Source organism: Lycium barbarum, chromosome 5, assembly GCF_019175385.1.
Source record: "Lycium barbarum isolate Lr01 chromosome 5, ASM1917538v2, whole genome shotgun sequence".
NCBI classification, from domain to species: Eukaryota; Viridiplantae; Streptophyta; class Magnoliopsida; order Solanales; family Solanaceae; genus Lycium; species Lycium barbarum.
The window spans coordinates 110,111,310-110,138,159 of NC_083341.1; positions in this window are offsets into that span (position 1 = coordinate 110,111,310).

A 26,850-nucleotide genomic window follows, 5' to 3' on the forward strand; every position below is an offset into this window, starting at 1 on the left:
ATGTTGTTGGTATATCTGAAGTTGAGCTTTACGGCCATTAGATAGTGTTATCCTGTTTCTGATATTAACATTACCCCGATGCCTGATCCTTTATAATTGACTGCTTCATCGAAGAACAGTCTCCAGCCTGAGTATGGTTTTGCCACCTCTTCTTCCATCATTATCACTTCCTCATCTGGGAAGAAAGTTTGTAATGGTTCAAGTTCATTATAGACGGGACTTTCTGCTAGCAGGTCAGCTAGGGCTTGTCCTTTGATTGCTTTTTGAGCTACGTATACGATGTCGAATTCTCTCAGTAGAATCTTCCATTTAGCCAATTTTCCTACGGGCATTGGTTGCCGGAAGATGTATCTTAATGGATCCATTCTGGATATGAGATGAGTGGTGAATACCGATAGGTAGTACCTTAGCTTTTGAGCAATACAGGTCAAAGCACAGCAAGTTGTTTCTACGAGCATATATCGCGCCTTGTAGGATGTGAACTTCTTGCTCAAATAGTAGATGGCATGTTACTTTTTTCCTTCTTCATCATGCTGGGCGAGCATGCACCCGAAAGCATTTTTTGATATCGACAGGTATAGTAACAGAGGCTCATTTGCCCGGGCGACACCAAGACGGGAGGATTGGAAAGGTATCTCCAGATTTTGTCAAAGGTCTCTTGGCATTCTTCCGTCCAATTTGTGGGAGCATCTTTCTTGAGCAATTTAAGGATTGGTTCCATAATCACAGTTGTCTAGGCTATGAACCGCCCCATATAGTTTAACCTTCCCAAGAAGCTCATGACTTCTTTCTAGGTCTTGGGAGCCGGTAATTCTTGAAGTGCTTTGATTTTGGTAGGATCTAGTTCAATACCTCTGCGGCTGATGAATCCTAGCAACTTACCTGAAGGCACTCCAAACGCGCACTTTTCTGGGTTCAGCCTTAGATTGAATTTGCGAAGTCTGTCAAAGAACTTACGCAAGTGCACGGCATGCTCTGAGCTTTATCTTCATTTTATGATGACATCGTCCACATAGACTTTAATCTTTCGATGTATCATATCATGACGCAGGATGGTCATAGCTCTCATGTATGTGGCGCCGGTGTTTTTGAGGCCGAACGACATTACCTTGTAATGATAGACTCCCCAAGGGGTGATAAATGCTGTCTTTTCAGCGGCTTCTTCGTTCATGAGTATTTGATGGTACCTGGCGAACAAAATCCACGAATGACTATAACTTGTGCTTGGTGCAGTTATCTATCAAAATGTGGATGTTTGAGAGAGGAAAGTTGTCTTTTAGACTGGCCCGGTTGAGATCTCGATAGTCCACACAAATTTGAATCTTTCCATCCTTTTTGGGTACTGGCACTATGTTGGCCACTCAAGTGGGGTAAGATGTTACCTCTACTATTCTAGACTTGATTTGTTTCTCTACTTCGTCCTTTATCTTTTGATCTTGATACTCATGTCTCGCTTAAATGCTAGCGTCTTTTGCTTGACTGGCGCAAAACCTTCCTTGATGGATAATATGTGGGCTACTATTTCAGTGCTCAATCCCGGCATATCTGCGTATGACCAGGCGAAGATATCCACATATTCCTTCAATAGAGCTATGAGCTGTTCTTTCTATGGCATTCCCAAAGGAGCACTGATTCGTGTCTCTTTGACATCCTCTTCGTCACCGAGGTTGATCACCACAGTTTCGTCCATATTCGGCTTCTTCTTATCTTCTAATTCTTCTAGCTCTTCTACTAGTGCTTCTAGCCTCATTATCGATTTGTTGTACTCATCGTATTCGTGTTGACTATTTCCCTCATTCGTTTCACTACACGTCATGACATTTTCGGTTGTTTTATTACCGTTACTACTGAAAAGGCGAGGCAAAGTAAAGTTAGGTTTATAATTATTCGTTACCTATGGTTTGTTAAAAAATTTTGTTATTATTATCTGATAAACGTAGCAGTTTTATGTAGATCGAGGATTTTCTTTAATTCAAGAGTAACCGATTACAAACTGTGGTCCTGGTTCGGAACAATGTTCGACCATTTCCAGTTTTAAACATCACGAAGTAATTTTTAAAGGTGATCATTCGGGCCTCATCCCACATCGCTGCTTTTTAGCGAAATATTTTTATAAAAATTCATCTCTCTACCTAGGAGCCAAGTTGCGTAGCATCCCTCTTCTTGAAACAGCGACTCGAGACCCCCATCGGTTTCTTCTTCATTCAGCATCGACATATTTTTGGGAAATGATTGGTACAAAATCGAAACTAGACGAGGTAAATTCCTTGTTCTGGGTTCTCTCTTAAAAGCTTTGTGAGCTCATCTTCGCTGGGAGCATGACCTAGACCGATGTGGTAATTTTCTTTTGGGATTATCACATGCTCTGTTATCCCTTCGAGGTCCCTTCCTAGGCTATTTCCTATTTCAAAACCGCTTCTTAGCATGGTGGAGGAAATCATTTTGTAGACTGCTGGCATAGGTTTATCGACCTCTCCTTCCACCTGAGTGGCCCTAACGTATTCCACCAAATGAAAGTTTGACATGTAGGGATACCCCTCGATCATAGGTATGATATTATAGGGATACTTCTGGATATTCTTCTCAGTTGCAACTATAATTTCCCGTCCTTGCCATTCAAATTTTATGGCTTGGTGCAAAGTTAATGGGACCGCGCCGGCAGAGTGTATCTAGGGTCTTCCCAGGAGCATGTTATAGTTGGCTGTGATTGCCATAACTTGGAATTCTGCTGTGAAAGGGGCAGGCCCAACTTGGATCTGTAGATCTACTTCTCCCAGGGAGTCACTTTGGGATCCATCAAATCCTCTAACATTCGTCTCATTCTGGCGAATTTTTCTCATGTCATAACCGAGCTGTGTTAATGTAGTGATAGGGCAGATATTGAGGCCCGATCCATTGTCCACAAGCACTCTCCCTATTTCCTTGCGATGGTATTCCACGGTGATGTTAAGAGCTCAGTTGTGGGAGGTTCCTTCTGCTGGGAACTCCTCTTTTGAGAAATAGATTTTGTGTTCCCCGATGATGTGGCTACCAATCCATCAAAATATTTCCTGCTCGTGCTGGCTGGTACGTGTGCATCATATAACACTCTCATAAGGGCCTGCCTATGTAATGGGGAGCTACCCAGTAATGATAACACCGATATTTATGCCCGTGTCTTCTTCAGATGCTCAACGATAGAGTAGTCTTTCGGTTGCATCCGCTGCCAAAAATCTTCAGCTTCTTCTTTGGTTATTGTTCTCTTTTGGGTGTTTTATTTCCTTGTAGCATTCTGAGCCAACTTTTTAGGGGTATAACATCTCCTAGAACGGGTCATGCCTTAAGCCATGGTTGTTTGTACAGTGATTGGCTTTTTGGGGGTAGGTACAATTTGCTGTCCTGTCTGTGCTGCCACGGGTGCTGGGACCAAGGTCCTGAACCTTGGTATAACTTTTGTGTCTCCCGGTGCAAGGATCAAAACCTTGAAATTAGGGCACTCTTAGAGTGTGAGGGACGCTACTGTTTGTTCCAGGGATTCGACTGCTTTAGGGACCAATGCTCTACAAGCTTCCTAGTCCTCGTACCTCTCAATCATGTGGACTCTATTGTTTCTATGGTTGGGGAACGGGTTTGTTTTCACATTGGGAGTTGTGGTTTCCAAGGTGATTTTCCTTTTGTTGATCAGGTCTTGGATTTTGTGCTTAAGATTTATGCAGTCTTCTGTGCTGTGCCCATTTTCTCCTGAATGATAGGCACAAGTCTGATCAGCCCTGCAGAATCTGTTCCCGGGCTGTGCTGGTATTGTGGGTACCTTCTGGATCAGGCACACGGCCAATAAACTTTCGAAGAGCCGAGCCCTGGGGTCAAGATATTTTGTGAATTCTCTTACTGGCTTTCTCTCGAAAGCAGGACGTGGAGCATTATATGCTGGGAGTGGTGGATGATTTTGATAACTCTGAGGTGTTTGATATGCTTGTGTTGGGTTATTTGGTAGTAGGCGATAAGTTTGTTAAGGTGGTGGTTGATAGGTTTGTTGTGGTGGTGTTTGGTAAGTAGGAGCGGACACATGGGCACTGGGTGGAGCCGTGTAAGCTGGTACAGTAGTGGTGAAGCTTTGTGTTATATCCCGCAATTTTTCATATCCGAAAAATTTGAAAATAATTGTGACAAGTTAAAGACAAGGCTATATTTTGATTTTGTCCAACATATAAGTTGTTCATGGGAAATATTGATGTGGAAATATGGAAGGAGGCTAAGGGCAAAAATTAAAATTTCGGAAATTAGTTTCGAGAATTACAAAATATGGCCCATAACAAATTGGGCTCAAAAAAAAAAATGAAGACAAGGCCCAACATTTGGAGGGTGGCCGGCCATGGCACTTAAAAAATGGCCCAAGCCCATGTCTTAATTAATCAAGACAATAAATTAGGAAAAGGGGCCATAATTCCTTTTATTTCAAGAAGGTTCAAGAAAACAAAAACTAGAGCAAGAAAAAGGAAGAGGGTTTCAGCCAAAGAGAGGGAGAAAAGAGGATCACAAATCTTGTTCAAAAAAAATTGTTTCTTCATGTATTCCCACTAATTTGAAGGCCCTCTTCAACATGGTATGATTGTTGAAAGGAGAGAATCACTCTTTGGAATAAAATCCCAACCTTAGTTAAGTGGAGAAGTTGTGAAGAAAGGTAAGATTCCATCTCCTTCTATATGTTATGAAGGTTTGTTTATGTTGTAATATGTGGAAATTAGTAGAAATCATAGAAATATGGAAGTTTGCAAAGCGGGTATGCATATGAACATGTGGCCGTGTGTGTGTGTTAATGTATAGACAATATGAGTTGAACTTTATGTTGTAATCTAGTTATGGTTATGGTGGAATTTATATTGGAAGTGAAAGTTGAATGAATTTGGTTGAAATGGGTTGTGTGTCGTTATGGGGAATTTATGTGATTTTTATATGATTTTCGTATAATTGTGAAAATAAGAAAATTAAATGTGAACTTTGGTAGTTGTTGATGAAGTTGGTAGTGTTGTTGCATTCGTTGAAGTTTCGGATGGAATATGGAATCGGTGGAAATACTTGAATTCGTGAATATTGTTTGGAATGTTATTGAAATATGTTTGAATAACCTTGAGTTAGCAAATGAATATGAGAATAATGATATTAGCTTGATATGGTGAAGTTGGAATGGAAAGTGTCGCCTTATGTAAAAAGAGGGCTATTTATGTTATAGTGCGTTTTATGATAATTATTGATGTTGTTGGATTGTTGGGTTGTTGTTGTTGATATATTGAGCCGAGCTAGGTCTTGGGAATGCTATATGTATAGGGGAAATGCTGCCCAAATTTTTGTGGGCAAGTAATGAATTAAAGATTTGAATGCTAAGAGTCTTACTATTAACAATTGGTAAATATGACCATTTGTAGATTTTGGGCGAAGCGGGAATTGAATTTGAGCGAGCGCAAGGCGCAACTAAGGTATGTAAAGCTCACCCTTTCCTTCTTTTGGCATGTCCTAGGTATACTAGGTCCAGACTTGAGCCTTGGGAACAATTCTGTTCATCGAAACCCGAGTTTGATTTTGAATACTATTCGTTCAATGTAATTGAACTATAATTCTTATGTTTTGTTGGAAAAGTGTCTAAACATCCATAACTTCCGCAAGCGTATTCGGATTGCTTTGAAACCTTCATGGATGACATCCATAGAGCCCAATGTTTGTAATTTGTATCCACCACCTCGACTTGACCCGAGGTGGGCCCACAAGTTCCGAAACTTCCTTCGTTTGTTTCACTTGAGCTATTCTTGTATGATATAAAAGTAAGTATTCTGATATTCTGGGTAAGCTACTTACCTTCTGTATTTTTCCTGATATACGATTCTGGCATGTGTGATTTATGTTTGGGAAAGTAATATAATTGGCATTTATATTATTGTGCGCACTATGTGATATTGACCGCTGGACCCCTGACCGCGGTGTGTACGACATTGACCGCTGGACTCCTGACCGCGGTATGCCGCATTTGTGATGTTGACCGCTGGACCCCTGACCGCGGTATGTCGGGTTTGGGATGCTAACCGCTGGACTTTTGGCCGCGGTAATTGTGTGTTTGATTTTCTGTGTGTATGAGACGGAAATGTGTTTCAAAAGAAAGCAAAGTATTTTGGCATTTTGATTGCTGTATTTGTTTTCCGGAACCTTTTATGTATGATTGGTACGTCAGATGCAACACTTTGGTGTTCTGGCTATTGTGCTCACCTTCTGTACATTTTACTTCGGTTATGCCTTTGTTTTATGTACTTCATGCTTTGCATACTCAGTACATCTTTCGTACTGACCCCCTTTCTTCGGGGGCTGCGTTTCATGCCCGCAGGTACAGACTCACGTTTTGGTGACCCATCGGTGTAGGATTTCCATTCTGCGGTTCGGAGTGCTCCCTTTGTTCCGAAGCCGACATTTTGGGTACATACTCTTGCGATGTATATGTTTATGTTTATTCCGGGTACGGCGGGGCCCTGTCCCGCCATTTGATTCTGTCGTTCTGTATTAGAGGTCTGTAGACATAAACGTGGGTAATGTACAGTTTTGTTTGGACGCGTTGTGTGAAATGTGTTTGGGCGGCCCATCAGCCGTGGCAGCCCTATTGGCTGCGTGTATGTATGCTTTGGTACGTTATGTATAGTCTGATAGCCTTGCCGGCTTCTATGCAGTATATATGGTTGTAGGCACCAGTGTGGAGCCACGTCTGATATTATGTATGTACAAGTCGTCTGTATGCTGAATCTGGTAAATTGAGCGCGTAGGGGTGCCTAGCTCGGGCACTAGTCCCGGCCCACGGGGATGGGTCGTGACACTTTGCTGTGCGTAATACACAGGTGTTGGATTATAGGCAGGTGTGGAGTAATTTATGACGGGGGTAGTTATGTGGGAGGATTGCGGTTCTTTTGGGCTTGGGTTTAGAATATAGGATATGCCTATCACGTCCTCTTTCTTCTTATAGAAGACTCCTGAAGTAGCTTATCCAGATGCCTTATTGAACACACTAACTATTTTCCCGGATTTGAGACCATCTTCTATGGCCTCTCCCATTTTTACCAACTCCGCAAATGGTCTCCCAGCCATGAACAGTATTCTATCGTAGAAATCGAGCTCCTGGGACCTGATGAACACAGAGACTAGCTCTCCCTCACACATTGGTGGCTGCACATGGGCTTCTTCGACCCTCCACCTGCTGGCGAATTCTCTATAGTTTTGTGTTGACTTATGTTTGATTTTTTCAAGATAGTAGTGGTCGGGTACTGTTTCGACATTAAAGAAAAATCATTTCATGAATGATTCTGCCATATCCTCCCAAGTGAGCCATTGGCGCATATCTTTAGTTGCGAACCCCTCAGCGGCTTCTCCAGTTAGACTACGACTAATTGGAGGTGTGCCTTGGGATTTCCTGTCTCGTTAAACATTTTGAATTTTGGGATTTTGAACCCTTCTGGTAAGTCTGAATCCGGATGTATATGCAGGTCGTCATATCTTAGGCCCATAGCCTTCCTTATGGACCTATTGGATTTCTCTAGTAACTCCTCAATTTTCTTCTCCATATCTTTCTTGCACTTATCCTGGTCGGCCCTCCAGGCCCTCTCCATTTCTTCATAATGATCTAGCTCTTTATGCCCTGGGGAGAACTAACTGGGATATTGGGAGTGAAGAATGATACTTGATGAGTGGTATGGTTGATCGGGGCAGTGGTGGTTTGCCCTGTTGGTTGGGCTGGAGCACGTACTTGGTTTGCCAGATTGATGAAAATCTGTTGAGTAACTTAGTACGAAAGGACTGAGTGAGAGGTCCCTGGGATTCGAGTGTATTTCCTTGGTGGTGGAGTGCGGTAGGAAGGACCAGCGTGGTTTGGGTTGGTGGAGCTTAGTGGAGGCGGGATAGTCCTTGGTGGGTATATAGGAAAGTGATCAGGCATTGGGGAGCTTAGCTAAGGGAATGGAGGAGGAGGGCTCTCTTTCTCCATCGAGGCATCCATGTCAGCATTAGTTTCCTCATTCCTAGCTACCGTTTCTTGGAGGGCCATGACGGCGGTCAGTAATGTTGCGATCACATCTTCTTGAGATGATACTTCCTTGGGTCTTGGGTATCTCTATCGCGGAGAAGGAGCTCCTTTCCGTTATCGGGTGTACCAGTCATCTTTTATTTTCCTTTATCTGAGAGGGATGCGAACGAGCTTTGGATCTCGTGAAGTATGGCAGCTTTCGGTACTACGCTAATCGGCCTCGTTCCATAAGATAAGAATAACTCAGCGGTATACAAAGTTAGTCATTTGTCCTAAAATATAAAGGCAAGATATCCAATATTGATATTTAAAGCCCACATAGCACATAAATTCATATATTAAAGCTTGAATACTTTTGATCCTTTGTTCTAGAGGTTTGGACGTTTATGGGCCTTTGATGTTTGGGAGGATCTTGGTTCAATGGGCTTTATGGCTGACTTACTTTGGTAAACCCTTTCCTGTTATAGAATTTGAACAAATGGAAGGGGATTATAATTTATATTATATAGGGGCCGAGTCTTACGTAGACTGCCTACGCATCCAACTAGGGGAAATCAGGCCCTATCGTAGTTCACTTACAAAACAAGGATATAAACTTTTCCTAAATATCCTTTGGGTTAAACCTAGCTAAAGACATCCCCAAACCAGGCCCGACTAGGGCTTCCCGCGTATCCCTCCTTAGGGACGCCAGGTCGGCACGGTTCCTTACAATATTTATGGGGAAGGGGGTAACTTTTTATGTGCAAAAATAGGGACACCTAATATCTACCCAAAACTATAGCTCTGCGAGTCACTGTCCTTACGAATTCACTCTCTCATTTCCTTTTCTCCTCAGTACTATGGTGGGAGGATGTCCAAGATATCTCCTGTACGGATCTTATGCTGGAGCTTGAGCTTGAAAGAGTAACATTCTTCTATGTCATGCCCTATAGCTCCAGTATGATACAGGCAAAACTTGTTCCTGTTAGGCCCTAATAGAGCGGGTTTGTGGGAAGGTTCCACGGGTCTAATCTTTCTTAAATTAGCCAAAGTTGAAAAAATACGGGCCTACGACTCCTCAAAGATCGTGAAATCATATCGCCAGATCTGAGTACTAACGGTGACCCTTTCTCCAAAAATAATAGGCTCATAAAGTCCTAAGGATCCTATCATCAATCAAGCTACAAATTCTCTTCCTTAATCCCAGACACTCATTCAGGGTATGACCTGCCTGGTTGCAGTGAAATAAGCACCTATGCATACATCAACTCGGGTGGTGGCAACCAAGCCCTAGTGGTGCAGGACACTCCCATGGTGACCATACTTTCATATACTTCCTTACAGGTGATGGGCTGTGGGGCTGCTCTGAATGGGGAGAAATGGGCTTTGAAGGCTATGCCCCACTAGGAGGGTTCGTAAGGGCCGGCCCTCGCAAGATTATCTGACGCCGTGGTAGAGGCCGCAGGTACCAGCATGGGTGAGGATGCATAAAAGTCAAATCCCTCGTTGGTTGGGGCATAGTAGTTAGATTCATCATTCACATCATTCTCTTCTTCCTGGAACTCGGGAAACACCACAAATTGTTCCTTTTCTCCCCTGACTCCTATGTTGACAGGCTCCAATTCTTCTTCCTCTATATCGTGAGGCTCTTCTTCTTCCTCTTCTGGTTATTATTGCTCAATGGATTTATAGGCTTCCGGTTGAGGCTCCGACTCCTCTTGTGGGTCTGATTCTGTCACCCACAGGTCTGATCTTGCTCCTTGATTTTCATTCACTCCTTCCGGAGTCCCCTCTCTACGCGTCATCGGCCTCTTCTCTAAGGGTATATAGTTCAACACCAATTCCTTTACTTCTTCTGGGACATTCCCATAATATTGCTCTTAGGGTATGCTTTTTGGCGGGTTCCCAGCCATCTCTAGCAATCTGTCTACTTCCTCAATTTTCTTCCCTATTTCCTGGAGGTGCTTTTCCATTTGCAACACCTTATCCCTTAGCATCTCAGCTGTGTTTCCTAAGGTCTGTGCTCCTTGCTCTCCTTGATTCGCCATTATAAGTCAACCTTTAGTGGAGATAAATTTGGGTAAGTTTTAAGCTTTGTGGTTTTTCTTTTGGGTATGCGGTTTAGATCGTCGGATCAATTTTACTCAAGCTTTAATATATGATAACACACATAGAAAGTAGGCATCTGAAGCACATAGCAAGTATTCATGAAATTAGCATATATTTATACTACTTGCTTTCCCAAGGCCTTTTTGAGTTAAGACTCCCTTATTCGCTTGAAACAGTTAAGTGCCATTTGTGAATATGAACTATGGCCTCGAAAAATCACCATTAGTTAATAAATAATAATAAAAATATCTTCCCCAAAGGGATTACAAAGATGATGAAGCCTACATGGGGCTTGATATAAAACAATAAATCAGCAGGGTTCTCCTACAGGGGCTGATGTCGAGGCCTGGCTTGTCTTGGCCTTGTTAACCCTCCGAAGGGTGGCTGAATCTGCAGTCGTGCTTGATACATCTCCATCCTAGCTATCACAAGGTATGTTTCTTCTAAAATTTTGGCCAAATGCGCATCTATGCTTTCCAAACACTCCTTCAAACGCTATTATTTTCGGGCATCGTGAAGAAGTGTGGGCCCTGGGATGGATGCATGGGCCAAGTGTCACTGCAACCACTCATAATACCCTGAGTTACATCATGCTTCGAACCTGTTTGGAGCTAAAGTGCCTGGACCACAACTTACATGACCATTCCATTCCCTGAGGATTACACCAGCGTTCTTGATTTTCTGTTCTGTGTGCTCAATGATGAACTGCTCGGGGTTTCCTACCTGAGGTATCACTTGCCTTCTACTAAATTACCTTAGAACTCGAGATGGATAATAATGATGAATTCCACGAACCTTTGCTAATGGAACAAAGGGGAAATTCTTGCCTCAGACCACCATAATTTCGAATATGAAGTCAGGAAACCTCCACTGGATCCTATCTTCAGTCAACTCTGCAAAGAAATGGGCCTACGCCCCTTTGGACATGTAACCAAGGTTTGGACAATAATTTGTAAGGCGGTCTATCCTGTTGCTATTGTTCAGATACTGGATTTCTTTAGCCATGTTGGTGTGTTTGATAATCCACCATTGTAACAACATGTTACAACCTTGGAAGTATCGGAAATGATTTTGACATTTGTCTAAAGCCCGAAAAATATCTGCCAAGATGATGGGTGCCAAGTCAAAATATCTGGTTTCCTAATCCTTAGTTATGCCATAGAAGATAACATGGGCCAGGTAGATCACCCGAGTGTCTACGGCTAGTGACTCATTCTTCGGGAACACCATAGGGCCTAGTAGGGCTATGGCGAACGCCAAAAGTCTAACAGTTTCCCATTCTTCTCTACTCTTGAACTCCCTTTGATACAAGGTATACCCGGTGACATCCCCAAACCTCCGGTACAGATCCTTAAAGGCTACAGTGGGTCCTTGTGCCCAGGGTGCCTCAATCAATGCAAGAAACTTCATGATTTGATTGACAGTGGGCCTCTGTAGGAAACAGGTTATGATCTGGCTTGTATCGTCTCCTTAGACAGGTTCCATTACTGTCTATAGCATCCCCTCATCCAGGGTCAGAGTCATTTTGATATCACCGAAACGGAACGACATTTCCTAGTCATCCCAATGTCTAGCCAATACCTCTATTAGCTTCGGACGACTCTTCATCATCACGATAGAGGGTAGGTGACCTAGAGTGCAGCTAACTGTCCTTCGATGGATATCACCCTACCATTTCCACCAAACTCTCAACAAATAAGGAGCCTCGGTAACTGTATCAAAATGAATTCGGCCTTCCATCTACAAAACAAAACACAGTTAAAATTCCCCCATCCCCATAGGGTCAATGGTTTATCACATAGGCACAAACACGCTTCCACATAGCACATAAATGAAATGCGGTGCTCTTCGGGTCATTGACCGTCCGAACACAGGGTGATCTCTATTAATGAGCGTTAAATAGGTCTGAGATACCCAAAGCTCATCTAGGCTTAAATGCTTTAGTTTAGTAGGGATTTGGCTTAGCTCTATCCTAGTTTCTACTAGAGTGGGCTTTTCACAAAATACCAAAAACTCGAGCAGACAACTGGGGCTGAACCGTTAGGGCTGTTGGACGACCACGAACCAACCCTGCCTCATAACAGTTGCGAAAGAAATATTTTGGTTTTATACTGAAGGAACGACCGCATGCTCCGCGAAGTCGCCTTTGGAATAAAATGTAAAATAAATGCCAAGAGTGGCGAAATTATGATATGCATGCAATGACATTTAATAATTGCGGGAGAGTAAACACATAAATAGTTAAAACAAATATACTCACATTATATTGGAATCCTTATGGTTAGAAACTTTAAGTCCCCAACGGAGTCGCCATCCGTAACGGTTCGCATTTCGCGGGCGGGTTAGCGCTTGGAAAGCTACTTTGAACTCGTTGGTGCTCGTTCATACTTTGTTTTAAAAGAGTCGTCACCCAATATTTAGGAAATTAGAAAAACCTGTTTTGAAGGGTTTATTCATACACCATGAAAAATCCTTCTTAATCCAAAGTTCTAGGTAAGGGTTCTGGTGATCCCTTAGGGAAGTTTTTAGGCACCCTAGTAATAAGGATCCATACTATACGGTTGACCTTCGAATTCCAATGTATGAGCATTTGCATGAACTGTTAATTTAGTGTTTATTCCCTCATTTATAACATCTGTCATGTGCATATCATTTTGAAAAGAATTGAATATATCCCCTTTATATATAGGGTATTTAGGTTTGGACTTGTAATGTCCGGATAAATAATTTTCTTTTATATATAAGGAGAGTATATGTTATTTATAAAGAGTATATGATTTGTTATGTTTTTAATATCAAGCGAATATAACTCCATTCATGCTTAACTCATACTTGGCTTAGGTCAACTTATAATACTGTGAGAATGTCTCCCTTAAAACTTTTATAATTACGGATACGTTTTGGCCATTCATAGTTGGTTTTCATGAATTAGATATACTGAATTACGTTCTTTTGAAAAAATGAATTAGTCTTTTAGAGGAAAAATGATTTTTCATTTATAAAAGGAATTTGCCGTTTTTTCTGGGTAAGCCCCAGATCCCATTTCCTTATTTTTAAAAATCTAGTTTTGAGGTTTATCCATTTTATTAACCTTCTATTTCTAAAAGTTATGTGGGCTCTGGCCCAAATACTTTAACAGCCTGTTTCTAAAAGAAAAAAATTCATGTGGGCTTTGGCCCAAATTTTTTTTAACCGTCTGTTTCTAAAAGAAAAATTCAGGTGGGCTCTGGCCCAAAAATAATTTAACCGTCTGCTTCTAAAAAAACAATGTGGGCTCTAGCCCAAAATACTTGTACCGTCTATTTCTAAAAGAAAAATCATGTGGGCTTTGGCCCAATGTACTTTATTTTTTTGCTAATTCAAACCCAGAAAAACGCGTCTACCTTGAAAGAATTTTTTCAATTGTTTCTCGTCTTTTGTTTTAAATAAAGATATCATGCCATTTTGACCTCAAAAAATCTCTTATTCCCCTTATTGTTTTAATTTATTGAAAACGTGGTTAATCCCCATTTAAGTTCAAAAATCAGTACGCGTACGCATATTCCATGTTTAAAAAAATTGTTTTAAGGATCTAGAGTCAACTAAACGGCGTATGTACCATTTGCCTAAGATGCCTAGTTCAAACCATAACCAATTCCAATAATAATGTTGTTTTTTACAAGTATGAAAATAATACAACATTTTAAGAAAAATGGAACAACATAAATAATATGGGAAGGATAGACTAGGGGTGTACCAAACCCCTATTTAACCATTTTTACTCTTGGTTGGGACTTCATGTCATTTTTACCCATGGCTGGGCCTTCAATATATATACTAGCTTCCCTTTCTTTTTCTCGGACTCAATAATTTTGATTTTTTTTCAAGGCCCAGTGGGGTGGCTGTACCTCAACCCAAATGGCCATGCAGTGAAGAGGGAAAGAAACAAATACCCTAGTTAGTTTAGTATTTTACTGATCTTATCATATACACAGCTGTACACACATATATACATATTATATTATTTATTCACAAGTCCCTGTAGTTTGCATATGCACTTCCATGCCTTTAGACTTTATTGGAGAAGACTTGGGTGGTGGGGAGGAAAATTCATTGCCATCCTTATCCGGATGCCGCACAAGTTCCAAGAGGTTTTATGAACTTCTGGCATGACTGTTCACCAGAGGAAGGTTCAGACCAAGTCCCCCCTAAACTGCTTTGTTCTCCCAACCAATTCAGCCATGGAGGACACAGACTTACATATCTACATAGAGGCTTGTAATAAATAGAGCAAGTCTAATGCACACAGTTATCGGATGACCATAAACTAATAGGAACAGGTGAAGAGTATGAAGAGAAAAGATTAATGGTCCAAGCAGGTGTAATACTCTAATAGACCAAGACCATGACAACTGAATATGACTCAAACAAGGATGTAATAGCCTATATGGACACAATGTGACCAAATTTAGGCTGAACCAAACAACCATAAAATAAACCGGTACATGGAGGTGGCATAATTCAAAACAGTCTTGAATTAAGTAAATGTGGTGTAGATGGAAGCTAGCTGCAAGCCTCCATATTCATGGGAGAGCCTAGGGCAATTCATATAAATGGAAACCAACAAATATACATATGAAGACCTCATGCACAACTGAGCAGGTTTATCTATACAACTGAACTAGAGCATTCATTTTTTTTACAAAAAGGGCATGTGCAAAATCACATTATAGTGTACTAAAACCAATTAGGAATCTGGACAAGCATGGCAAAGCTGAATAGAACCAAGCCTCTTTGAATCTAATTATCTATTTCAGGACATAGTGGTATTCAAAAAGGAAAACAAGCAACTAATGACGGCAATAAGACGGGGGTATGTCAATCTAAGTATATCTATGAGTGATTCCCACATTCTTTTGAATTGAGTTTTTACTTGAGTCAATTTATTGTTAGATGGTTCATTAAGTCATTTTAATCCTCACAAAATCATTATATACTTACCTGAATATCCAGCAGGTCATGTCATATTGTAGGCTCTATCTAGCCAAGTCACAGAGACTTCTATAAGGAAAACAGTCAAGTAATGGCCATTAAACACATGGAGCAAGTGTTAAGGCCTAGGCCAGGACTCAAAGATTTCAAAAAAAAAAAAAAAAAAGAAGAAAAAGAACATGACAGGCAGGTTTCCTCTTGAGCCTTGAATCAGCTTGCTTTAAGTAGGATCATGCAGGAATTTAATGACTTAAGCATAAATCCAGGATAGTGACTTTCACTCACACTTCCTCTTTTTCTTTCTTTTAGACTTTGGACATGAGACAATCACACATATTAACTAGGGCCAGTGTCAACTTCATTTAGAGCACCCAAGATCTTTAGACAGGATTCAGAGACAACTCATGTGAACAGGTGATCAAACAGACTTGGGTTGATGGTGATCTTCTAAATACTTGATCTAATCTTCCTTTAAGACTTTTGGCATAACTGGACTCTATGACAGAATTGTAGGGTCAAATGTATTCATATGGAAAACATACCTCCATAGACTTATAGAGTATGCCATGGCATCTTTTATTTGGAGGAAGGCACTATGAACCAAGTTGGACTTGGTTCTTCCCAATCCTCTCTCTAAGATGCCTTTAAAAAGGCTCCTCTATTGTCAAGGGGCTCATAGCTTGCCCATGAACACTTATATCCCCACAAACACCATTATTGAATCAATTCCCAACCAAACACTTGATTAACATGGACTCAGATGAGTATTTTTAGTTATTTAGCCTAGAATTCTAATTATGGCATGACTTTTAATCCCTTTTTGATAATGACAGAGTTCAAGACAGGTCTGCCCATCTCACTTTAAGCCTAATTTGACATAACAGTACAAGACAAGGCCATACACTACATATTCTAACCCAGAGAGAGAAAGCCCAACACCACCCTTAATTCTTAACCAAGATCACCACAAACATTATCATTTGAACCCTAACACTTAAAATGATGCAAAAGTTTAGCAAAGAAAGATCTAGATAGATTTCATACCAAGCTCCCCTTTTGCACTTCTTCATCCTTTAAGAGTAAGTGATTGGCTTTAGTGAGACATCATTAGCACAAATGTCATATCAATGTCTTATGTTATCCTACCTTAGACCTTAATTACATGCTTAAAGACATTTGAGGAACTCGGACATCATAGAGTCCTAGTTCAGACCAAATGAAGTGTCAAAACACTTCCCCAGTTCACCTTACTGATTAAATAAAATCATTTAGACCCATTTTAGCAGTCCGAAATCATATTTATCAGAAGGTACACTATCATGGATTAATCATATCATACTTATTTTTACCTTAACTGATTAACACTCAATACCCTCCCTTCCACCATGTTCATTATCAGAACCACGAACGATTGCATATCATGATTTTACCATATCATCAGTGTATCAATATTCTACAAGAATAAGGATAAAAAACTCTCATTTATGCAACAATTTAGTGCCATCAGACATCAGGAACGGTCAAACACATCTCATGGGTAGGTTGTCACACACAAACTTCATATGTTTTAAGTAAAAGATACCTAATATATCACAGTACAGTAATTTAAAAGAGAGAAAAACACACAAACCAAATAGATGGATCTGCAAAGCATCCTCAGAATCTCATGGCACCTAATACCTAGGAATCTGTATGAGTTTTCAAACAATTTCAAACATGTCAAGAAGATAGTTAATTAAGCAGTGTTATCATGATAGACTATAATAGTACTTGGGACTCAGTGATCTCATTAATAATTCTTATTATTCAAAATTAGTGTTTGGACAGTCATATAAGAACCTTTGGTAAATCCCATGGTTAGAGGAAATGAGATTTAGAAAGAGAAGAGAGTCCCCAGGTCCTAAAGAAAAGACAGTGCAAGGTAAGGTCACTACCCCTACCCTTTCCTGATCTTTCCTTTCAGTAAAAGGGGAGCAAAGGCTCCACTGGTCATCACTTCTAGTTCATACCTAAGCCCACCCTTTACTCCCCAGGAACAAACTTTCCTTCTCCACCCCCCATCCTAAACCAAGTGACACCACCAGGGGTCCTCCTAAAGGCTAGGTAGTTAATTTTAATATAGCACCTCAAAAATGTGACCCTTTTTATTTTATGGACCAAATAATGTACAAACAAACAAAGGCAGAAGAAAACAAATATATGTGCTTAAACTCCCCAGGGTCAAAAACAACTTTCTTCTTATGTCTATTTCCAGTTATGGACACACGCAAATAACTTATTCACAAAGGACTTTGACAGACTAGAACAAAGATTTGCCATTTTTATCTATCGCACATTACTCTTTTATCTCTCAAAATTAGGGAACTATTCTCATGAAACAGTTAAGATAAGGCAGGAGTCCTTAATTTTAAGCGTACATCAAATAAATGACAGATTAGATCACACCTTCCCTTTGTGAGCATGACACGTAATCATTCGAAGTCAGACAAAACTTCACAAACACACTCAATCCCATCAGTTCAGGAGACCACATAGAGGGATCATTCATGGTTAATATGTTAACACTTAGTGCTGGATTAGTTACTATAATTCAAACATGTTTATCCTATTTCGGATCAATGACTAATAAACAATTTAGTTCAAGTATCTAATGACCAAGCAAGATATTCATACTAGGACTGGATAAACAACAAATGTCTTTTATACTTCAGCTATTATTATTTTTCTCAAATGACAACTGACTCAAAATCTATCTTCAACATCACGACCAATTCTGAATCTTAACTACAAGCAATGTTTCTCTAAACCTAAGCTTACTTCAGCATTCTTTCTCCCATTTTTACTCTTAATTCAGTCGTACTCAAGTAAATGATCCAGATAAAAACATGAATTATTATACTTGTGGTTCTAAGTAGAACTCCATTTAGACTTGGTTTATAAAGTACTACTCAGTAATCATGATTACATGTTCACTACACATAACCATAGACTGATATAATTCATCAAGACATCAACTTAAGCTAAACATGTACACTCTAGTAACTTTAACAAATCAACACTCAACTAAACAAGGAAGATTACAGGAAAGTGATCATAAAAACTTCAGAACTAACATAGCCCAACTCAGTAATGCTCAACAGTCCAGACAAGCAATTTAAAGAAAATAATATTAAGGCAAGCTAACTAAGCACAACAATATTCCTAAATTAACCATATCCCTAAATTAGACATATCATCATCCAAACTTAAAGGTAAATACAAAGAGGCAATAATAAGATAAAATGTTATCGTTTTTAAGTGCAGCCATATCAAGAGTTGAATTTGAAACGTGTGTGCTTCCAAACCTCCAAATCAAACCACACAGAGAAAGAAAGAAAATACAATTATTTCCGAACTAGAGAAGACTCAAACCCTTGAACAAAGCTAAATCTTTTAAAAAAAAATTACTGTGAACCTAAGCTTTGAGTTTAAATGCTCAAATTAAGGCTCTGAGGTTTGTCAAGAACTTTTTTAACGTCCAAAACCTCTACTTTGTGAGAGTGTTGGGGTTCTATTTATAGAACCCCAAATCTCATTCAAGGAGTTAAACACACGATGTGGGACAAACCAAATTTCCCTAAAATTATCCTTTGTAAGCCTTCATACGGCCCAAATCAACTCAAATCAACAACCAACGGTCAGATTTGAGTCTTGCTCGACTCGATCTGATCCATTCTTGTTCAACCAATGAGGCTCAAGTAAGGTATAACAATAAAGCACAACAAAATGACAGATTTAACTTGAATGATTAAAAAAAATAGAGCAAAAGAGCGATTTATTGCCGTGTTTGAAATATGTTTTTGCGAAATCTAGTGAAACATTAATTGCTTCACCATAATAGCCATGAAAAAGCTATGATTTCTCTACTAACTCTGCATTTTTGACATTTTTGGCGGAGAGAGAGAACAGAAGAACAGTGCGGCGCCTAGGGTTTTCATAGAAAATGAAGAGAGAGAAGGGGGTGAAGGGAAAAGGGTTGTTTGGTATGAATGAAAATGTTTAAGGGGGTATTAACCCCTTTAAGCCATCTGGGTTTGGATTTTGGGCCGGTTCTCGGTCCATTTTTGGACTGGACTCGGTCCAAGTCGTAAAAGAAGAAAAAAGGCCCTTTTAATATATAATGTATACATATATAGATATATAGATATATAGATATATATACATGTATATATAGAATAAAGTAGGTAATTTAATAAACGGACAAAAACTAGAATATTAATTATTAGTCATAATATTTTAATTATAATCACATTAGGACATAATTAGCCTATTAAACAATTTAAAAATGGCCAATTGTGTAAATGGATTTAAGTTTGCGAATATGGCCCTAATTGTTTTTTTAATCTAATTGTTCATTTCAATTATGGCCATATTTGGCCTAATTAGCAAGTTTTAAAATTAAATTGCATTAATGGCCTTAATTAATTTGAGCCAATGAATTTGGTTATTTCAATTAAGGCCATTAAGAGGCTAATTTTACTAAAATGACCCCAATTTCCTTAAACCATGAATTGATTAATTTAATTGTGGTCATAACAAAAAATAATTAAGCAATTAAAAATAAATTTGCAATAATGGCCACCTAATTGATTAATTAGCCTAATTAACACTTTTATAGACAATTATACATAATTTTGACAAATTATGCAATTATACAAAATTAAAAATTAAATGGTTAATTATTTTGATTACTCAAACTCCTTGAATTGAAGGGAATAAAGTATTTTATAATTTTTTGATTTTTGAAAATTTAAAAAATTAAATAAATATATCATAAATGTCATAAAAAGTACCAATTAATTTCTAAATAACTTCTGATTTCATGAAAAACCTTTTTCGTCAATTTGAAGGAGTAAACTATTGATCTGAATAATTTATAAAAATTATTTAAACCCTTTAAGGTGCATAGCGCATTTTATTTATTATTTAAGGACTTTGAGTGATTAAAATAAATTACGGGAGGCCAAAAATTAGGTATCAACGGGGGGAGCCTTGATCAGATCTCTATGTATCTAACACTGATGGAACTTCTGCACGAATTTTCATAAGTCATGTTCCATGGTCATCCAGTAATATCCTGTTCTCAGGATTTTCTTAGCAAGGATGAATCCATTCATGTGGGGTCCGCATGCCTCTGCGTGCACCTTTTTCAGCAGTTTCGTAGCCTCTTCGGCATCTACGCACCTGAGTAACCCAAGGTTGGTTGTCCTTTTGTACAACACTTCTTTGTTCAAGAAGAATCCATTAGCTAACCTTATGATGGTCTTCTTCTGGTTCGCTGAACTTTCTGGGGGGTACTCTCCCTTCTCCAGGTATGCCTTGATATTAGCATACTATGGTTGGCCATCTGGATCGGCCTCGACGTGGGTGCAGTGAGCCTATTCTTCTCTCAATGTGATCCCTAGTGGATCAATGTGAGTACTCTCGGGGTGCTGTATCATGGAGGCTATCGTAGCCAATGCTTCTGCAAACTCATTTTGAACCTTCGGAGTATGCTTGAAGTCGATACTCTTGAATCCCCCGCACAACCTTTGCACTAGATTCACATATGGAAGTATCTTATAATTTTTTGTTGCCCAATTTCTTTTCACTTGATTTATGAGCAAATCAGAGTCCCCGATTACTAACACCTCTTGGATGTTCATGTCCAATGCTATGCTGAGGCTGAGGAGACAAGCTTCATATTCCACCATATTGTTGGTACATCTAAAGTTGATCTTTGTGGCCATTGGATAGTGTTGTCCTGTTTCTGATATTAAAGTTGAGCTTTGTGGCCATCGGGTAGTGTTGTCCTGTTTTTGATATTAACACTACCCCGATGCCTGATCCTTTGTAATTGATTGCTCAATTGAAAAACAATCTCCAACCTGAGTATAGTTTTGCCACCTCTTCTTCCATAACCATCACTTCCTTATCTAGGATGAAAGTCCATAATGGTTCAAGTTTGTTATTAACGGGACTTCCCGCCAGCAAGTCAGCTAGGGCTTATCCTTTGATTGCCTTTTGTGCTACGTATATGATGTCGAATTCGCTTAGTAGCATCTACCATTTAGCCAATTTTCCTACGGACATCGGTTGTCGGAAAATGTATCTCAATGGATCCATTCTGGATATGAGGTGGGTAGTGAACACCGACAGGTAGTGTCTCAACTTTTGAGAAATCTAGGTCAGAGCACAACAGGTTTTCTCTACGAGAGTATACCGTGCCTCGCAGGATGTGAACTTCTTGCTCAAATAGTAGATTGCATGTTCCTTTTTGCCCTCTTCATCATGTTGGGCGAGCATGCACCTGTAAGCATTTTCTGATACAGACAGGTATAGTAATAGTGGACTCCCTTGCCTGGGATGGGAGGATTTGAAAGATATCTCTTGATTTTGTCAAATGCCTCTTGGCATTCTTCTGTCCAATTTGTAAGAGCATCTTTCTTGAGAAATTTAAGGATTGGCTCCACAATCACAGTTGACTGGGCCATGAACTGCCCAATGTAGTTTAACCTTCCCAAGAAGCTCATGACTTCCATCTTAGTCTTGGGAGGTGGAAACTCCCGAATTGCTTTGATTTTGGTAGGATCTAGTTCAATACCCCTACAGCTGACTATGAATCCTAGCAACTTACCTACAGGCACTCCAAATGCACACTTTTCAAGGTTCAGCCTCAGATTGAACTTGCGAAGTCTGTCAAAGAACTTGCACAAGTGCATGGTATGTTCTAAGCTTTCCCTTGATTTTATGATGACATCGTCCATATAGACTTCAATCTCTCGATGCATCGTGGAACAGGGTAGTCATAACTTTTATGTATGTAGCACAGGTGTTTTTGAGGTAGAACGACATTACCCTATAATGGTAGACTCCCCAAGGGGTGATGAAGGTTGTTTTTTCTGCATCTCTTCCGCTCATGAGTATCTGATGGTACCCGGCAAAAAAAAATCCACGAATGATTGCAGCTCATGTTTGGTGCAGTTGTCTATTAGAATGTGGATGTTTGGGAGAGGAAAGTTGTCTTTTGGACTGGCCCGGTTGAGATCTCGTTAGTCCACAAAGATTCGAATCTTTTTATCCTTCTTGGGTACTGGCACTATGTTGGCCACCCAGGTGGGGGTAGCATGTCACCTCCACTATTCCAGACTTGATCTGTTTCTCTACTTCGTCTGTTATCCTGATACACATATCTAGATTAAATGTTCGCGTCTTTTGTTTGACCGGGACAAAACCCTTCTTGATGGGTAATATATGGGCCACTATTTCAGTGCTTAACCCTGGCATATCTGCATATGACTATGCGAAGATGTCCACCTATTCCTTTAACAGAGCTATAAGCTCTTCTTTTTGTGGAGCTTCTAAGTGAGCACTGATTCGTGTCTCTTTGACATCCTCTACATCACCGAGGTTGATCACCTCAGTTTCATCCATATTTTGCTTCTTCTTATCTTCTAATTCTTCTAACTCTTCTACCAGTCCTTTAGGTATCAGTATCGCTTCGTTATACTCCTCATATTCCTGCTGACTATTTCCCTCATTCGTTTCTCGACACGTCATGACATTTTCTGTTATTTTATTACGGTTACTAATGAAAAGGCGAGGCAAAGTATAGTTAGGTTTATCATTGTTCGTTATGCGTGGTTAGTTAGAAAACTTTCATTATTATTATCTGATAAGGATAGGAGTTTTACATAGACCGAGGCTTTTCATTAATTTAAGAGTAGTTGGTTACAAACTGTGGTCCTGGTTCAGAACAACGTCAGACCATTTACATTTTTCAACATTATGAAGTAATTTTTTTTTAAAAAAGCAATCATTCGGTCCTCAGCTGATGTCTCTGCTTTTAGCAAAATATTTTAAGCAAAATACATCTCTCTACCGAGAAGCCAAGAGGGGAGTGGATGTCCAATTGTTCAAGTGCTCTCCTGGCCTCAGACTGTGTATGGAGAGTGACTCTTAGCTTCCTCAATGATCGTGTAACATCCCTCTTCTTGAAACTGCTATTCGAGACCCCTATCAGCTTCTTCTCGATTCTACATCGATATCTTTCTAGGAAATGACTAGCATAAACCCGAAATTAGATGCGATAGACTCCCTATTCTAGGTTTTCTCTTGATACCCTTTATGAGCTAATCCTCGCTAGGAGTATACCTGTAACACCCCGTACCTTTAACTTAAGCTTTGACCATGATTCTAGACATAGAAAACCAGATAGAGAATATGGGAATTGAAAATTTCTCTTCAGTTGTCAGATGAGGATTTATGCCCCAGAATATGTATTTCAGTATACATCCCGTATTTTAAATCGTAATTTCGCACCTAAATCAATGTGCACTCTGGAATTTGGCTTGGGGAATGTATATTGTTAAAAATGGACCGTATTTTTGAAATATGGCCCGTATTTGATGGTTGTATTTTGGAAGGAGGTGCTACAGTGTTTCTGTTTAGAAATATGCTTAATTACGGTCCAGGTTTACGGATCGTAATTCAGAATACGAACCGTATTTTGGTTCGTATTTTTCACGACCCAAACTGATGAGTCGTGACGAGTGTCTGACCTCTAGCGACCAAACACCACTATACTCATATCTGAATCTTACTGAACATCAAGGGCCCATAAAATGACTTAAACTGATCTCATAATTAGGCGACATCATGAACTCTGAACAATCTGCATATATACATAAACATGCTGGAGAATAGTGCAAGCCAGCTAGGCTGCTACATATACTGTACACAAAAGAATAGAAGTCGACAAGGCCACATTATCTGACTAATACACACGACTGTCTACATACCTCTACTGGAGTAATAGCTGTAGAAAGGACGGGACAGGGCCCTGTCATGCCCATCTATATACATCTCAAAAGAATGGCATTCCAAAATAAACTGCAACTCCGGGTCAAATGGAGTGCACTGATCGTTGCTGGATAAAAGTCCTACTAAGCTGGACAACCTGCCTGTCTACCTGTACCTGCAGGCATTAACGCAGCCCTTCGAGCAACGGGGAGTCAGTACGGACAATGTGCTTAATATATAAGGCATAAAAACAACATATGTAAATAAGAATCATGAATAAGATCTGAACTCATAAGTTGAAATAACTATCTGCATGTACTTGTATGAACTAGTATCTGTATGTATCTGCATAAATCTGTATAACTGACAATGCCTCTGTGGGCGCCTAATCTGCATGCTCATGACTATCAATGTAGGTCATACATATATATGTGCGTATATAACGCCTGTCAAGCCTCTATGGCATCCGATCATATCATATCGGCCTCTCTGCGGCCATCATTATATACATTGTTGCGGTATGTACAGCCCGATCCTTATATCATCATAATGCACCAGCTGATTAGGTGGTACTGCGTATATATATAATGCCTATCCCTATTCTTATACCCCACATATATCTAATATTCGTGTATATAACGCCTTCTAGATACGGGTCAATGTACATAGATATATAATGAATGTAATGCATGAATAAACTGTATACATAGAATTGGATACATAAAACTGGACCCATGAACAAAAGGAATTATCATAAATGGGGTACATGAATATCAAAGACTGAAGTACTCATAATGCTTCTAAGAGTAGAGTAATATGGAAGCTCGCTTACTCGCTTATTGGCTCATATCATAGGGTCATGTCGAAAGAAAGAAAAGATAGCCTTATCATACCTCGAACTGTATCCAATCGTCCAACTTCTAATCCTTGAGCTCGTAAGTCTACAATCAATATAATGTAGGGCTTAATTAGACTATTTACCTCGCCTACTAATCATTTTGAATACGAATAGTGCTTAACAAATTATGGGCAACATTTCCCTTATAAGCTTAATAGTCCTCCAACTTCCCATTCAATCCAACATCAACCACAACAACAATAACAACACTTATATATATAGAAATATACTCAAATATATTCCCAATCATCTCTTAAAATATCCCCAAATTACTATCTTAACCTTCATCAACTTACCACTTCCACAAATACCCTCTTTTTGCTTAAAACCACTAAAATCCTTGATAAATAACTTAAATACAAGGGTAGAAATCATTTGCATACCTTGAGGGGTCTAGGATTCCAAGAATCACTTCAACTCTAACTTCCTAAGCTTCACAACCTTGAAGAAACCCTAGAAACAACCTTCTTCTTGACAAGTATGGGTTCACGGGGCTCGGATCTTACCAAATCTCCACTAATAATGATGAAAAATGTTGGGAGAGAAAATACTAGGGTTTCTCTGATCTGGAATGGAGGAAAATGAGAAATAAAGTCATGGGTCATATATTTATACTTGGAAATAAAAAGTTACAATGGTACGATTTTACGAGGGTGTCGACGGTCCGTTGACTTGCTCCGTCGACTTGCGCCTGCAAATTCAAGGTTGCGGAACCCTATCGACGCTGCACAATGACGGTCCGTCGACCATGTCGACGACCCGTTGACCATGACTTGTGTCTGCAGATTTTCTCATGTTCAGCTCAGATCGCGTCGAGGCTACTATATCAATTTTCATTAATTAATCGCCAAATAAAAGTACAAAAAGTGAAATTTAAAGACTGAAGTAATATTAGTTCACATACACACATTATAATCTATTATTCTTTTCTGAGCGAAAAAACCATGTCGGAGGTCGGTAAAAGCCTGATCGAGATGTTGGTTTTTGTAATTTTTTTTTTGTTGGAAAATAGCAATCTCAGGAGGTCATATTTTATATTACACAATTATAAAATGCACCATCGGAGGATTGAACCCCCGTCTACACCTTGGTAGGATATATTTGTGCCATTAGACTATTGGTGCTTGTTGGGTTGATACTTTGGTTTTTTTATTTATACTCTTCAAAATTATTTTTTTAATTTTTATTATTAAAGAAAAACCGACCTCAGAAGGTCGGTTTGCACTTTCGCGATTTTTGACACTAAAACAATTGACTTCAGGAGATCTTTTTTTTTCAACTTATTTTGGGGGTCAGTTTTTGACATTTTTTAGTAGTGCTCACATCAATTATAGCATTGTGTAACTACCTGTTTGGTCGTTTAGGGCATTTTATTCCTTTTACCCCTGTTGACCCTTCTCCTTAGCTTCTTTAGTGTGTATTTGACTTGTGGAGATGGGTGGAGCGGTTCTCGAGGCAATCAGATGAGTCATATTGGTTTTGAGGATATAAGAACTTCTAAGTTTAAAAAAAAGTGTTGACCCATAGTTGACTTTGGGTAAATGAGTCTTTTTAGGAATTTTGTTGGTTCCATTAGGGTCGGAAGATTGATTGTATCTTGGTAGAGTAGTCTGTTCAGTTCTCGAGGGACTTGGGGGTATTTTGGTCGTTTGGTTGAAATTCTAATTTAAGGGTGTTTGGGGGATGACCGGGTCAAGATGACCTCTTTTGAAAATTCTGAGGGCGCGAGCCAATTCGTAACTTGTTTTAGGACTGGGTTGCATGTTTTGTTTATGTCCGGGAGGTCTCGGATGAGTTTCAAGTATCGGGATGGAGTTGGTGAAAACCATATTTTTTGGATTCTGGTGTTGCCGCACCTACGGTTGTGGGACCGCACCTGCGGGGTTTTCCCCACACTTGCGTGATGGGAGGTTTTAGTTGAGGCAGCACTTGCGGCCATTTCTCTGTAGGCACGAGCCTGCACCTGCGAGGAATGGCCTGCAGATGCAGAAACCGCATAGTTCAGAAATCTTTATTTTTCCTAAAAATGAACCTAGACTTCATT